This window comes from Pteropus vampyrus, unplaced genomic scaffold (assembly GCF_000151845.1).
Source record: "Pteropus vampyrus isolate Shadow unplaced genomic scaffold, Pvam_2.0 Scaffold715, whole genome shotgun sequence".
In the NCBI taxonomy this organism is placed as follows: Eukaryota; Metazoa; Chordata; class Mammalia; order Chiroptera; family Pteropodidae; genus Pteropus; species Pteropus vampyrus.
Genome location: NW_011889496.1, coordinates 55,263 through 72,871, shown reverse-complemented (window position 1 = coordinate 72,871; position 17,609 = coordinate 55,263). Strand labels below are relative to the sequence as shown.

At 34.6% G+C, this 17,609-nt stretch overlaps 1 pseudogene; it reads right to left on the bottom strand.

The window, feature by feature from the left end:
* Positions 1-10,086: 10,086 nt before the first annotated feature.
* Positions 10,087-11,013, bottom strand: LOC105309309 (annotated as a pseudogene).
* Between the last annotated feature and the right edge of the window lie 6,596 nt (positions 11,014-17,609).

The following is a 17,609-nucleotide window of genomic DNA, read 5'->3' as shown; positions in this document are numbered from 1 at the left end:
ATACATATATATATTACTAAACTATAAAATTTAATTCTTATATTTAAGGAACTAGATTCAAAAGATATCAATGAAAATCTCATTTAACATCTATATGTATTCCAGTCATAGAAACTTGAGTGAATTATCTGTGACAAGGTTTCATTTCATTACTAAAAATTGTTTTATATCCAAATATACCAAAAATCTTGCTTTTATCCATTATCTACCCCTCCTCTGCCATTCTTTGAAGAATGAGGAAATGTTTTGAGTTTTTTATAATATAATTTTTGTTGTTTAAATTATTATTTTGTCAAGACACAAAGATTACCTCTAACTCATTTACTCTTTCAGCAAATCATATTGAACATTTCTATGGGCAAAGAATTTTAATAGGCACTGGGAATATAAAGATGAACAAAATAAGATATCTAGTTTCAAGGAGTTCACAAACTAGAAGGCTCATATAAAACTTGTAAACTATGATGCAAGATAGAATACAAATCATACTAAGTAGAATCTCAAGAAATGTTTCATAGAAACAGAGAAAAGTATGTTTATTTCTGTTCCAGTAGTTAGGGCATGGGCTGTCATGGCAGAGATAGAATTTTATGTGACTCCCTTTGGATTCAAAGAATAAATGAAGAAAACTGTGTGAGTCTTCACCTTATTTTCTTTGGATTCTATGGTTAATCGACCTCTGAGGACATTTCCTAAGTTCACAGAGATAGAATGGCTAAACATTCCACTTAGCATCAATGCACAGAAAAAATAAACACAGCAGCAACAAACACACTGGAACTATAAATATAGATATTGATATAAATATAATTACTTAATGAGTATGCATTTTATTTTATATCATGTCTGAATGAAGTAGATTGGCACATGTGTACTTTTATGGCTTCCTTGATCTCTTTCCTTGTTAGACTATAGGTAATTGGGTTAGAGAACAGTGATAATACTATAAACACTAGGCTAATGATCAGAAAGAAAGAGTATTTGGCAGAGAAATGCAGATAGGTTGAGGCCACACTTCTGAAAACTATTAAGAAAGTAGCAAGTTGGGAAGCACAGGTAGAAAAGGCTTTTTGGTTTAAGTCAACAAAGCAGATACATAGGATTATTGCAACGTAACTCAAAACCACAGCATTATATTTGCAATGATCTCCAGAGCATGTATGATGCCCACAACCTTGATTAAAACAATTATGTTTGTGTTCATACTTGTCAGGTTCAAGATGAGATCAAAGCTGCAGATGATACTCTTATTTTGATTTGGACCACAAAATCCAAGCAATCTCAGGGAGAGGTGTGAAGAATCCACAGAAGTAACAACATACGGTCAACTGAATTTAAAGCTGAGGTGTCATTTTTGTTGGGTAAGGGAAGGGGCTACAGATGGCTAGATGTCTGTCCATAGTCAAGGTAATGAGGAGGAAAACCACAGAAATGATAAGACAATAAAAGAAATACATAGGCAAAAGACAACCAGCCAGAGAAATGGTCTTCTGCTCACTGACTAGATTGGAGAATATCTTGGGGATGATGATTGTGATATACTAGATCTCCAGGAAGGAGAAGCCACTGATAAAAAAAAATGAATGAGGTGTGGAGGTAAAAATCCAGTTTGATTGAGAAGAAGACATTACGGGCCCAAGCGATGATGAATAGGTAAATTAGAAGCAAGAGTATAAAAATAAGTGTCCATCTTGGTGCAAATGAGAAAAGCCAGTAAATATAAGTTCAATTGCTGCTGTCTACCTCTTATTTGTCATCTTCTCAGCTATTAAGCAAAACAAACAAACAAACAAACAAACAAATAAATAAATAAGAGATGGATGAGAGATAGATGAGAGAAAGAGAAAGAGAAACTGGACAACTAGTTTAGAGAATTAATTGGATAATCAATTAATTCATTTATTATTTTTCATTTGTTCATTCAAATATTTGGTGAGAGCTTTCTATGTTCCATGTGCTCTGCAATATGCTTGCATGAGAGGGATAAGTAAGAAAGAACCAATGTTCCCAATATGTAAGTTGCTTTATTTTTCTCTAGTTAGCTACATTATGAGATTCAACTTATATAATCAATTGCCTCTGTTACCCAAGAATACACTTTTATAATTAGCAGAAAAATTTCCCTTTACATTTTCTTTTTGTTTAGAAAATATATATATTCTTTACTTTTTTCCCCTCTAAAACAACCTCTCTCAGGCTCAAAAAAAAAAGAATCAGAATTCAGCTCAAATAATGCCTTCCATGAATGATTTTAATTAGATTAAGTTACTCTCTCTGGGATACTCCCACAGCAATTAATTTTGCACTTTCTATACCATAGCTAATATTACAATATCATGTCTGCTTCTCCAATTACTTTGTATACTCTGTTTTAACCGTATGTTTTGCACTAATAAGTGCTCAGTAAATATGGATGGAAATGAATTTTATTGAAAGTGGAGAGATAAGTAGCTTCTGGTGGAGCAGTTTAGATTCATAACTATGGCAACTTTGACTTTAATTATGAAAACTGAGGAAAATTTGTCTTCTCCCTTTTTCTTGGAATAAGCACAATACATTTAGTTTCTTTTCTTTTTTTTCTTTCTTTCTTTCTTTTTTTTTTTTTTTCCAGGTAAGTATATCCTACATTGAGCAAGCAAATGACATAGAGAAAAAGAAAGATAAATTGAAGTTAGAAAAAATGCTTAACTACTTGATCTCTGATATATTTTAGAACAAAGTAGGGAATAAATAAATAGATATATAAAACAAATGCCTTATACCAGTTAATGGAAGAATCCTTTTTCCAGTTCTTTAGGCTAAATTCCTTAAAATCAATCCTGTCTCCTCTCTCTCACACCCCACATTCAATCAGTAAGCAAATTTGTCAGTGATACCTTCATAATATATGCAGAATTGAACTACTTATTAAAACATTTGCACTGCTACCCTGGTCTAAGCCATCAACCTTTGCCTGGATTTTTGCAATAACATCCAATGCCCCCTTTCAATAATATATTCTCAACATCAAAATGAGATAAATCCTACTTCACTCCAACGGTCTTTTAGTTCTCATGTAATCTGGTGCCACAATGATCTTTTTTTTTTTTACTTCATTATCTAGTTCTTCATATCCACCACCATTACTCTAGACACACACCACCTGGAATGGCCTTACCTCATAGCTGTTGTACTTCCATTCCCTCTGCCTAGCATATTCTTCCTTGAAATGTGCTCAGAAATTTCTTTCTTGGACTTGTTCTGGCCATTACTCAAATATTACCTGGTAAGGGATGCCACACCTAATTACCCTATTTAAAATTAATCACACCCAGTCCCCAAACTCCCTATTCTCTAACCATACCTTACTGTTTTTCTCTTCCTATCTCCTCTTATTCTCTTAAATATGTAATTACATTTTATTCAGGTATTATCTAACATCTATGTTGGGAGTTGAGCTAACTTGGCAAGCTTTGAGATAAGTGGCACTAAACTATTTTAAACACTCAGTGTTTTCCAAGAAGGGAGTTGTGAGAACTTCATTGTTTTGCAGGATGAGTAATTTGGCTGACCTTGGGTCTTGACTGCTGTTTTCTCATTGTGATGCTATAAGTAGTGTGTTTTAAATAAACTCGAGGACACAGACAACTTGAATCTGTGCTCCCTCCTGCAGTTCTATCTGTCTTCTTTCTTTTCCTCAGTCCATGCTCCCCCTTTCAGGTACCTTCAATTACTTCGTCGGCTGGCTCCGACACATCTATAAGTAAAATAAATTCTGTCTTTTTTAGGAGTATAGTTTTATATGTAATGCATAGAACAGCAATTGGGACAGAGTTGGTAAGTAAGACTTTATTTAGAATTACAAAATATATACCTTTCCTACTTCATTCAGGTTGCTCTTGCATATAGAGCAAGTTCTTTCAAAAGTCCAAGACAAAGATAATTCAAAGTCCCTTTGTCTGATGGGAAAGTTATAATTGGGTAAACATACTCTCATATTATAAAGGAAATGTGATAAAAGTGTTGTTAGTGGTATCAGGCTATGAAGATATGCAAATGAATAGGTCAGATTAGTAAATAAGAGGAGAAATTCTGAGTTTAGGAGTGTAATATCTAAGAATTTTATAAATTCTAAGCATTACAATGATCAACATTTTGAAGAAACTTAGAATTCAAAATGGGTTTGTCAAGATGTCACAGTAGGTGAACATCATGTTAGCCTCCACCCACAAGTACATCAAAATGACAACTAAACTACAGAACAACCATCATTGAAAATTGCCTGAAGTCTACCTAAACAGAAGTCTTATAACTAAGGATATGCATAAGAAGCCACATCAAGACTAGTAGGAGGGGCAGAGACATGAAAGAGGCTGGCCCTCCACCCATATGAGGCAGTTAAAAATTGGGAGGGATATTCCTTCTGCAGAGGTTCCCTCCTGAGGAATGAGGGGTCTCAGATCCACACCAGGCACATCAGCCAGGATTTCAGTGGTGGGAAGAGAAGTACCAGTAACTTCTTGTTGTGAAAACCACTGGAGGTTGTTGCTAAGTGAGATGGAGAGTGGCTGGAATGCCAGACATCCCTATGAAAGAGCCATGCATGGACTCACAGATTCATTCACTCTGAGCTTCAGTATTGGGGCAGCAGTTCAAAAGGCACTGGGTAATATGGGAAGGAGCTCATATTGGATTAAGGACAAGGGTTGAAAGGTCAGCTTTCTCCTAGACAGAAATGCTGGCAGAAGCTGTCATTCCTTTGTTGAGCCCTGCCCCCACCCAGCCTATACTTGTAGGTGTGTGCTATATCTGAGTCTCCAACATTATAGCTCGTATTACTTACCAGTCCTGGTGATTCACTGAAATCCTGACTCACTCACCTTGCAGGCCCACCCAAGCCACTTCCAGTGCTTTTCCATACAAATAGCCTGTCTTGATTCATGCTACAGAATTTCCTAAAATCTCTCAAAGGTTCACAATCCCCAGACAAGCAGCATTTTGTCTCAGTATGCTCTATACCTCTTGCTAATCAGCTCCAAGCCTGGCACAGGCTGTGGCTGGCCCAGGCTTGGCCTTCACCAAAGCACCTTCCAAAAGGCACCAGGGCCAAGACACCTAATAGTTAGTTTCAGACCACATCAGAGCACCACCTGACCACCTCCAGAAACTACACACCCAAAGAACAGACTCAGCAGGAACCAGAGCCTCACTAAAGTAAATTCTTCTCTGAGTGGCCAGTCCATAAGTGTTGTTGTGGTGAGACAAGTATGTAATTTGAAGTCTGCACTCATTTTGGTTATTTGTTCTATTATTAGTCAACTCTGTGATCTTAAAAAAGTCATTTTGCCTCCACTTTTTTTGATCTTCATAATGAATATAATATCAACCATGCAAGTTTGTTATAAAGATTAAGTAAGGTAACCCTATGAAAACTTGCTTTCTAAGCCATAGTTTTTGTTAAAACCAGGCCCAATCATTCAAGCCCATATGAATAAGAGTGTTTTGTATGAGTGTATGTGTATGTGTGTGTACTGTAAAACCTACAAAGTGAAAGGGTAAGATTTTTTTTCTATATTTATTCTACACACATAAAAAATACACATAAACAAATCTTTTTCTTCCTCATGATGTTTGGCTAAAGCCATTTTTTTTTTACCTACTCAAAGTGTTCTGCACCTTTTCTCATAGCAGATGAAGCTACAGTTGGAGATTTTTTTTCTTCAGTCTATAATACTACTTTGAGATCTCTGACATCAAGCCCCATATTCTCAATTGTCCAGAACACTTTTTGTTTTCTGACACATGGGTTAGAATACGCACCCCACCAAAGATTGCTTAGTGGTTATGAATAAATTGATTCTCCTTACTGAAGTTTTCTTCCAAGCTATCTGGAGATTTTGATTATAAAAACTAAATGAAAGAACCTATTCCTTTTAAGATTAGTTAAGGCAAAAGATTTGACTTGCATTTAGAGATGCTATTCTAAACTAGCCTCCACTTCCCTCATTCAGTCCCTAGGTCACATCAAAGTCTAGATTTTGAAAAGGTGGGAAAGAGTAAAAGATAAAGATGAAAGAAAAGTAGAGAGAAAATACAGGCGATTAAGTAAACAAAGAAAACCAAAGAAAAAACAATTTCTTGCCTCGGTCTTTTCATTTTCTTTGCAAACTATCCAAATGCCTAATCCATTTTCCTTTGCTTCAATTCTGGATTATGTGATTCTAGATATTAAAATACTTTGCACCCATGCTACTGCAATATTTACCACATTTTCTCTGCACAGTAGATATATTTAAAAGTTTCTTGAAGAAATAAGTGAGAGATCTCACCCCACCCAAATTGTGGGTGCTTCGGAGCCATTTATAGTGGCTTTTCCATACAAACAGCTTTTATTGGCTCATGTGCAGGCTTTCATAAAATCTCTTAAAGGTTCACAGAATCCAAAGAAGCAGCATCTGGCCTCAGCATGCCTCATCCATCTTGCTGAGAACTCCCAGGCCTGGCACTAGAGGTAACCAATCTTGATTCATGGCTTGGCCTCCTCAGGCACCATCAAGCCCAATGCAGGTGGCGGCCATCTGCAAATTGCTTGATGGCTAATGTTAGGTGGTTCCAAGCAGGGCACAGGGTGTAGTTACACTTGGTCTGTAGTGGGACCCCTTCTGCGAGGCCTCAAGGCTGGCATGGCTGGTGGCCAATTTCAGAATGAGCCAAGGCATCACTTGGGCCTGCATATGAGGACTACTCACCTAAAGGCAAGCTGGACAGGCACTAGAGCCCTACTAAAGCACATTCTGCTCTGTAGGGTAACCTTCTACACAAAAGCTCTTACACTGTAGTTACTAACCAATCATCCCAAGTGTCAATGGCTCACATTAATGTGGAGATAGCAACCAAAGCTCAACTATGAACGGAGGGCACAGAGACTCATATAAAAAACAACCAGGAGCACCTAGCTCAGGTGACCAGGGAACCTACACCTTGGGTCCCATAGAATATCTACTACATAAGGCCATTCTACTAAGACTGGGATACATAGCAGCCCTAACTTATACATGGAAACAAACACAGGAAGACAGCCAAATGGGTACACAAAACCAACCAAACAAACAAAGAAACAAACAAACAAAAAACATGTCCCAAATAAAATATAAATACAAAGTGTCAGAAAAATAACTCATCAAAATAGAGACAAACAATCTACCAGATGCAGATTTAAAGACACTGGTTATAAGGATGCTCCATAATCTTGGTGAGAATTTCAACAAAGAGACAGAAAACTTTAAAATGGAGCTAGAAACATTAAAAAGAACCAGACATAAATGAAGAATACAATAACTGAAATGAAGAAAATCTTAATAGGAATAAACAATAGATTAGATAAAGTGTAGGATCAAATCAGAAATTTAAAAGATAAGGTAGCAGAAAACATCCAATCAAAACAGCAACAAGAAAAAAATCCCCCCCCAATGAAGATAGTTTAAGGGGTATTTGGGACAACATTAGTTGTACTAAGATTTGCACAATAGGGGTACCAGTAGGGGAAGAGAGAGAACAAGGAAATTAAAACCTATTTAAAAAATAATGACTAAAAACTTCCTTAACCTGGTGAAGGAAATAGACATACAAGCCCAAAAAGTGCAGAGGATATGAAACAAGATAAATCCAAATAGGCCCACTCCAAGACACATCATAATTAAAATGCCAAAGTTTAATGACAAAGAGAGAATCTTAAAAGCAGCAAGAGAAAAGCCGTTAGTTACCTACAAAGGAGCTTCCATAAGACTGTCAACTGATTCCTCAACAAAAACTTTGCAGGCCTGAAATTGGTAGGAAATATTCAAAGTGATGAAAAGCAAGGACTTACAACCAACATTACTCTACCCAGCAAAGCTATTATTTAGAACTGAAGGACAGATAAAGAGCTTCCCAGACAGGAAAAAGCTAAAGGTGTTCATCATCACCAAGCCAGTATTACAGAAAATGTTGGAGAGACTTCTTTAAAAAGAAAAAGAAAAAAAAATGTAAGTAATAAAATGGCAATAACTATATATCTAGCAACATTTTCTTTAAATGTCAATGGATTAAATGCTCCAATCAAAAGATACACTGGTTGAATGGTTAAGAAAACAAGTCCCTTACATATGCTGCCAATAAGAGACTCGCTTCATATTGAAAGACACACACAGACTGAAACTAAAGGGATGAAAAAAAAGATGTTTCTTGAAAATGGAAACAAAAGAAAAAAGAGAAAAAGTACTTTAAATCAAAGGCTATAGCAAGAGACAAAGAAAGACTCAGTATTCTCACTTCTCACTTCTGGAATTTATCCGAAGAAACCCAAAACGCTACCGTGAAGGGACATATCACTTCATATATTCATTGCAACATTATCTACAACAGTCAAGGCAATAGAAGCAACCTGGGTGTTTATCAGTAGATTGGATGAAAAAGAGGTGGTACGTATATACAACATAATATTATTCAGTCCTAAAAAGAATGAAATCTTGTCATCTGCAACAGCATAGATGAATCTAGAGGGTATTGTGCTGGTGGGGTAAGTCAGACAGAGAAAGACAAATGTCATATGTGGAATCTAGAGAACAGGATAAACAAACAACAGAAACAAGCTCATAGATACAGAAAGCATTTTGATGGTTGTCAGATTAGAGTGTGGGGGATAGATGAAAGGGGAGAGAATTAAGAGGTACAAATTGGTAGTTACAAAATAACCATGGAGATGCATGGAGAATAGAGTTAGTAGTACTATAATAAGTATGTAGGACGTCAGATAGGGACTGGATTTATAAGGGCGATCACTTCATAAGTTATATAATGTTGAATCACTGTGTTGTACACCTGAAACTAATATATTATTGTATGTCAACTATAACCGAAAAAAATAAAAAAAATATAAAAGTTTTTTAAAAAGAAAGAAATAAAGTTTGTGTGTGATTACAAAAATCACACTGATGTAATAACTGACACAGTTCCTGAAAGTCAAAGTAATTCTGATACACAGTCAATGCAAAACACTATATCAAGATTTTCCTATAAAATTATATGTGAGTGTATTTTTCTATTTACAGCACCAACTTATGCTGCAGGATTTGATTCATTTAAAAACATCTTTCTGGGAGAGAAGGCTGCTAAATGGAAGACGTCTGGTGGGCAGATGAATGGCTTTAAATGAATGGATTTTTTGTTATACATCCATACAAAGTGGTCACATAACACAGGAATATGGAAAGTAGTTTCAGTTTGTGGAAATGTATTCAGCTGTGTGAAAAAAAATTAGCAGAAAGGAAAAATTGTAGAAATTGAAACCAATCAGTCACAAAATGATTTGTTAATTCATCTCTGTGGTATAACATTGCTGTGTCATATGCAGAAGACCTTTTACATACTCTTATAGTGAAGAATTTAGAAGTTTTAAGACAAGAAGTCAATGCAGTGTAAATGCAGGACCCTGTAGAGTTCAACACACTCACATTTCCTAGTATGAAGAGGAAAGATGTTGTTGATGAGAAAAAATCATGGGTATGAACAAGAGAGACTCTCTCTTTACCTTCATATAGTTATAAAATTTGGTAACTACAATACTTTATGAAAATAAATTGATATTAACTACCATTGTGTAAGACATGTTAATTTTTAACCACTGAAAATAATCAAGAAATACTTTTTCCTTAATGTTTTCTTGAGTGTGGTACTCTAATAGAAATTTAATGCTAAGAAACATTTTATATGCTTCTTTGAGCATATAATTTAATCTAGATTACATATTTTTCTCTTATTAATAACTAATCTGTTTATAGTATCAGCAACATTTGGCAATTTTTTTCAGATTTAATCTGTGGTTCATCTGTTTGCTGTTTCTAAAAATAAAAATATTTCTATAAGAAAATGTTATACATTAAATAAGAAAGGAGAATGACTTAATTTTTTTTTAAATAGAAGTGCTTAATTAATTAGTCTGTATTTGTCCTTATCCAATTGTCAAAAAATCTAGAAATATATGAGGTTGAATAACAATATTGCCTCCCCTCCTTTAATCTAGAAAACTAGATTTATGAGTTGCCACAGTATAACTTAATAAATGTTTGGTTAGCAGATGAGCACCAATGACAGCAGTATGAAGAATGAGGCAAGTATAGTAAACATCAGTGCAATGGCTATGTCTAAAACTGGTGGGTAAGTGTATTGAAATGCAAGTACATGAACAATACACTGCTGAAAAATATCAGGAAGACGGTAAGATGGTCTGCACAGGTAGAAAAAGCCTTTTGCCAACCCTCAGCTGAGGGATTCCTCAGGATCACAGTGACGATCCTTATATAGGACAGGGCGATAATTAGGATAGTAATGATGATGGCCACAGCATGGATCACATCCTCAATCAGAATCATAGATGTATCTGTACAGGCCAAGCTCAGCACAGGGACCAAGATACAGAAGATCTAGTGGATTTGGTTGGGCCCACAGAAAGGCAGTTGTTGAAATCATTAAAATCTCAGGAAGCAGGATGAGGAAGCCAAAGATGCAGGAGCCTGCAGAGAATTGAGCACAAAGCTGAGAGGTCATGATCATTTGATAGCGAAGAGGGTTGCAGATGGCAACATATCTGTCAATGGCCATGGTGATCAGCAAGATACCTTCTGAATTTCCTAGTGAATGGAAGAAGTATATCTGCAAGAGGCAGCCTGTAGTAGAGATGGTCTTCTTTTCACTGATGAGATTAGAGAGAATCTTGGGAATGGTGGCTGTGGTGTACCAGATCTCCAGAAAGGAAAAGATACTGATGAAATTATACATGGGATTGTGGAGATGGGTGCCCAGCTTTACAGTAAAGAAGATCAATAGATTCCCAATGATGATAAAGGTGTAGATAAAAAGTAAAGGAAAGAAGTATAAGAGACTACCATCCTGGATCCGGAGAAAGCCAGTAAAGATAAATTCAGTCACTGTTGATAAATTTCCACTCACCATATCCCCAGCAGAACTACCTGTAAATGAAGGAGAAGGAATATACCATCTCACAAGGAGGTGGAGAGGAAAAGTGAATGTACAGCTAAACAACTGGAATGAGTAACAAGGAATAACTTTAAGGTTTTATTTCTGTCTCTTATCTCACACGAATGTACATATTAACCAATATTAGACATTTTTTCTCACTCCTGCAGAAGCACAGTTACAGAAATAGATGCCTCCAAATATTTTTAGTAGTATAAAAATTAGTATAATTTTTAACTTAACCTCTAATTTAAGTATTTGTAAGAATAAGTTATATACATGTACTGTATTATGGTATAATAATTCAAATATATGTGTAGATTACATAATAATAAATTTAAAAAGTAAGGAGCATGGATAAAAAATAGACATAATAGAAGTTATATTATTTTATTTTCCCACCCAGTTGGACCATCTTGCACATTTTTGGAGATCTCTGTTCTAGGGGATTAGAATGTAAACTTGGGGTTTATACTGAAATCTCAATTAAGCCTACTAACACTTATATGTGTTTTTGCATATTATTTAATCTTTCAGTCTCAAGTACTCATTTGTGGAATGAGGTTAAAATAGTATCTATCTAATAAGATGTGGTAAGATCAAGTAAATATCTGCAAAAGACTTACACATTACCTGATGGAGTAATAAAATCCACTCACTACACCTCTCCTTCTTTTATAACACTTGCTATATACTTTTGATACTACTATTCCTCTAAAGCTTCTCTGACCAAGTTAAGCAATGCCCTGCCTGCCAATTACTAATGAAAACTATTCAGCTCTCTCTGGCACTAGAAACAGTTCAATACTCCTACTTGAGGCTTTCTTCCTCTACTCTGTAATTCCATTCTCAATAGAAGTAACTCCTAGTGGTTCTCAGAAGTATTACTGATTTTGACTTTTACTTTTGTTTCACTTATTTTTATTTATATTCCTATTCTTACTCTTATTTTTTCCTCTTCTCTCTTGTATTAACTTGGCTGCTTTTTAAAAACTTTTTCCCAAGTGTTAGTTTCCCCCAGACTCCCATCATCAATTCTAACCTCTATAATTCTATATGTTCCCATGGAGATCTTATCCACCTATAAGAGATTTCAAATATTACTACTTCCAAATATTTTTCTTCAGCCAAGCTCTTTCATAAGCTCCAAACCAATATATCTGACTCTGAACTCTCTCTAGCTTCACCTCCTGGCACTCCCCAACTCTATTCCCTGTAATCCCAATGTTCACACTGTTTCATAAAATTATGGTGCTCTCCCATGTGTGTTACTTCCTCTGACTGGAATGTAGCATGTCATTACTTCCTATGCCCCCTCTCCTGACACAAAAGCAGTATAAAATACTTGTTAATAGTCTGTATGCCAAAAAACAAATTTCCAGGATTTAAATGCTCTTCACTGCTTACAAACTCTGTGACTTAAATCAAGTTACTTAGCCTTTCTATGCCTTTAATTCCCTATTTGTAAGATGAAGAAAATATTAATACTAGAGTATAAGGTTTTGAGAATGGCTGAATATATTATAACAATAATAACATAGTAGCTATGGTATTTACTGTGGCAAGCGCTGTCTTAAGCACAAGCATATATTTTTTTCATCTAATGTTCATGATCTTTTAATGAGGTAAGATTATTATCCCCATTTTACAGATGAGAAAACAGGCACAGACAGATTAAATACTTTGCCCAGGGATTTTCAGTTGATAAACAACAAAGTCAGAATTTAAATCCATATACTACATCTCTAGCGATATGTTTTAACCTGCACTTAACTGCCTCTACTAATATATGCAAATATATATTAAATGCTTAGAGTATTGTGAAGAATGCGTAAACACTCTGAAATATTGGGCATTATCATGCTAGAGTTTCTGTATTGTATTTATCATGTTGCAAAATAATTATCAATTTACTCGTTTTACCTTCTCTAGACTGAGTTTATCCTTCAGGAAGTAAAAATCTTTTATCTTGCACAGTGAATAGAACAGAATTGGTATGTAAATAATTGTTGATGTTGAATAAATTAACTTAGAATCAAGTCTCTGGGTATAATCATGATTAAACTCACAATACAGCTATAGAAAAGTGGGCAAAGAAAATTGGAAACTATTTGGAAATGAAAGTATGACAATTCAGTTTTAATAAGAGTCCTAATCAAGTCTGGATGAAATGATTTGTCAACAGATGGCATCATAAGTGGGCTATCTTGTTTCATATATAGCTGTGCCCAATAGCCCAGAAGGTAGTTTCTCCTAAACTTGCCATTGCCTCTCTCAAAGCTTCTAAATTCTTTTACAATGCAGTTTTCAGGGTACAAAATTATTCTTAAGCATGGTGAGTGAATTCTTTTTTTTTCCAAGCTTTGTTCTTCTGCATTCACCTCTACCAAAGACCACAGAAACTTCTCTATCCGATTGAGTCTCTACATCCTTCATATCCCTTTAGCCTCTTCAAAGGGGAACTTATGGTCGTTTTCATGGACATCCCAGGGAATAGCAGGAGGGGACATGGGCTCCACAAGGGATTGCTTCCCTGTGCCACCAAAGCGAGCAACACATTTCCTCATTAAGTTAATTAGAAGTAATGTCCCCATTGTGCTTTCCACTCATTAGATTTTCAAATCAAAGTTATCAATAATAATTTTTTCCTGATTGCACTCATCTGCCTGAACACTGAAGCTACTTTCACCAGCACTATGGTTATTGCTTCAGCTGCATGAGTCTACCAGGTCTTTCTGCAAAGAAGAGTTTTGTTGTGGTACTGCTCTTCTTAAATGAACACACAGACATGAGAAGTCTTGAAAGAAATATACTGCTGACACCAGTAAACATCTTGAAAAAATAATTAATAACAAATAAGGTTATTTCATAATAAACATGTCATTGGGATGTTGTGCCAATATTGAAGTGAGGGAACAGTGTCATTTTTTTCTCATGCATAAATGCATGTGAATTTATCCTACCTTAAAGAATTCAGGATGATTTTACTTATATCTCTATTGACGGTCAATATCTCAACCTTTTTCACAGGATCATTCTGTACTCCATGTGTTCAATCCACTGCTCTATTGAAAGCTCAAAGTTGTTTTTCTAATCTAGTTGCTTTTATTGTGTAAACTTCTTAGAAGTATGGATTGGATATTGTAATGAGAAGAGGCTTCTTTTCTCTCTGAGTTTTGTGTAATATTTCTTCCTATGAGTTGGAAGGCTGTTTTCCTTGTCTAAAGTCTATAATATGCATTTTTTTGAAATTCAAAAATTTCAACTAACAAAATTTTATTTCTAATGATTTAGCATATCATGAAACAGTCTCTTTTTTAAACTAAATTTATTGGGGTGACATTGGTTAATAAAATGTTATAAATTTTGAGTGTACAGTTCTATACTACATCATCTGTATATTGCATAGTGTAATCTATTTTTGAAAAAATTTATTGAGATATAATTTGTATACAAAGGATTGCACTTACTTCATTTGTACAATTTGATGAGTTTGAATACATGCAAACACTCTTGATACCATTACCACAAGGCAATAGATATATATCCAACACCTCCCAGAGTTTCCTGATGTCCTTTTTGTTGTTATTGTTGTTGGTGGTGGCAGTGGTGGTGGTGGTTCTTTCATGTGTATTAAGTGTTAAGAATACTTAACATGTAATCTATAATTTTAACAAATTTTGAAGTACACAATGCCATGTTCTTAGCTATAGATACTATGTTATACAGCAGATCTCTAGAACTATTTCATATACGATAACTGAAAATTTATATCCATTGACCAATTCTCCATATTCCCCACCCCTCAGCCCCTAGTAACTATAATTGTATTTTCTGCTTCTATGAGTTTGACTATTTTAAATATCTCATCTAAGTGGAATCATGTAGTATTTGTCCTTCTGTGACTAGCATGTTTCACTTAGCATTATACCCTCCAGGTTCATTCATGTTGTAAATAGTAGACTTCTTTTTAAAATCTAAATAATATTCTATTGTCTCCATATACCACATTTTTTTATTCCTTCATCTTATGATGGACACCTACATTGTTTACATATCTTGGATATTGTGAATATTACTGCAATAAACATGAGAGTGCAGATATCTCTTTGAAATCCTGATCTCTACAGTTTTGGACATTTACCCAGAAGTGGGATTGCTAGATTATATGGTAGTTATATTTTTAATTTTTGAGGAAGCTCCATACTGTTTTTCATAACTGCTACAACATTTTACATCCCCACCAAAATCGTATAAGCCTTCCAATTTCTCCACAACCTCACTAACAGCCATTATCTTTGTTTTTTGGGTAATAGCCATCCTAACAGGTGTGAAGTGATGTCTCATTGTAGTTATGATTTGCTGTCCTTGGTGATTAGTAATTTTGAGAATTTTAAACTAACGTTAAATTGAATGTCTTCTAAAAAAAGACATTGTATGTCTTTTTTGAAGAAAAAAGTCTATTCAAATCCTTTGCCTATTTTTTTAGAAAATAGATTATTATTATTATTGTTATTGTTGCTAAATTGAGTGTAGGAGTTTCTTGTATATTTGGGGAGGAGAGACTGTTCCATGATGTTACCTCTATCTGTCCCTTGAGCTGGACCCAGGCAAGAACAGAGGTGGTTTTCCGCAAATCCCCTTTGGAGGCTGTCTGATTGTAATTGATGTGCCTTCTGTCATAAATCAGCATCACTCCCTTGCTTCCTATCATGTGCTGATTCCTGGAACAGGTTGTTGTCCTAATCTGGTCAAGAATGTAATTTCTGGTAGCATTCACATACCAGTACCCATGACTATCAGCCTGTATAATTCTCTGGTGCCTGCCAAGCAGCATGGGGATCCACTTCATTTTGCAGCTGCCCAAGACATGCTTTGTTTATAAGTTTCCCTTAATAAACTCTATTAATTATCAAACGAGTGGCCACTCTCTTTCTTTGGCCATTTCCTGTCCTCCACTTATTCAGTCTTGAGATTTTTTTCCTGGGTCTGTGTGTACAACAATATTTTGGAAATTAACCTCTTAGATATACGGTTTTCAAATATTTTCTCATTGAGTAGGTTGCCTTTTCATTCTGTTGTTTCCTTTGCTGTGCAGAAATGTTTGTATTTGATATAGTCCCACTAGTCTATATTCGCTTTTGTTGCCTGTGCTTTGGTGTCATATTCAAGAAGTTATTGCCAAGACCAATGTCAAGAATCTTTTCCCGTATGTTTTCTCCTCTGAGATTTTCAGTGTCAGGTCTTTTTTGATCTGATGGTTCAAGTATTTTTAACCCAGGAATATTTTCTTTTAATTTCAATTATTATTTTTTCTCTATCTGCTTTGCTTCTTTCTAGAATTCCTATTATCACATGTATGCTCTGTATAATGTATGAATATCTTCTTTATATATTTCCTTTTCTCTTTGCATTTAACCTTTGGTCTTCATGTCATTTCTTTATAGATTGAGATATTTTCTCCAGGAATTATTCAGTCATTATTTTTTAAATTAAATTTATTGGGCAACATAAAATTATATAGGTTTAAATTTATGACATTGGTTAATAAAATTATATATAAAAGTCAATAATACATCATACATATATTGCATTGTGTGCCTACCACCCTAGGTTAAATTTCCTTTCAAAGTCATTTTTTTTTATTTTCTGATATATTCAATTTATTCTTCAAAAATTTTATCATATTTAATTTGGTATTTTTATTTGCCAATTTTTAATTTTTTATTTTATTTTATTTTATTTTTTTGCAAATAGACACTATCTTCACAAATCTCATTGAAAGTTTAAATAAAAGATACTTTATTTTTTTAAAATTAGAGTTAATCTGTTTCATGAAAGAGCATTTAATTTCAATTCCCAAATCTCTTTTTTTTAGTTTTTAATTATAGTAATTCTTCAAGTAATTATTGGACCATGCATTTAACAAAGTTAATGGTCTTAAGTCATCCAGTGTAGGGAAGGACGATAAAATGATTTAGAAAAAAAGCAATCTAGTGTTTGTGTGAGTGTGTGTCTGTGTGTTACTACATATATGCATATAAAAACTGGTTAGTAAAGAATGTGTCAAATATCTAATTGCTCATGGCAAATATGGAAGTATCCACCATGAAGTCTCATATAAGCTATAGATAATTGTTGTTGTTTCAAGAAATTGTACTTTTCTGGTTTTGTTTTAACTGCCTGAGCTTACATGGATATTTAATCACTTCTCTATCTTGTGTATTTCAGATTTACTTTTCATGCACTTTTCTAGCACAGCTCAAGGGATAGCTTCATCCTTTTTCTACCCGGTCTATTCCTCTATCCAGAGTTTCCACATGAACCATGGCCCTTATAATTTGCTTTTCTTAGGTTTGGTTATTTTTTCCATATCTTATATATAGAATTCCATCCATTTAATTCCTAAGTTTTTATTTCCTTGTCCAATATCTGGCAGATAACTATTGTCTTCAGTTAGATCTCATAGATATTCATACTTGAAGAGATGATTCAAGATAGAGGATCAATTGAGGGTTCTTTATTTCCCAGTACTTATAATATTTGGGGGGGGGTGTTTGTTTGTTCTGACATCGCTCTTAGTTTTTAAATATGCATCTTTGATCATTGCTGGACTA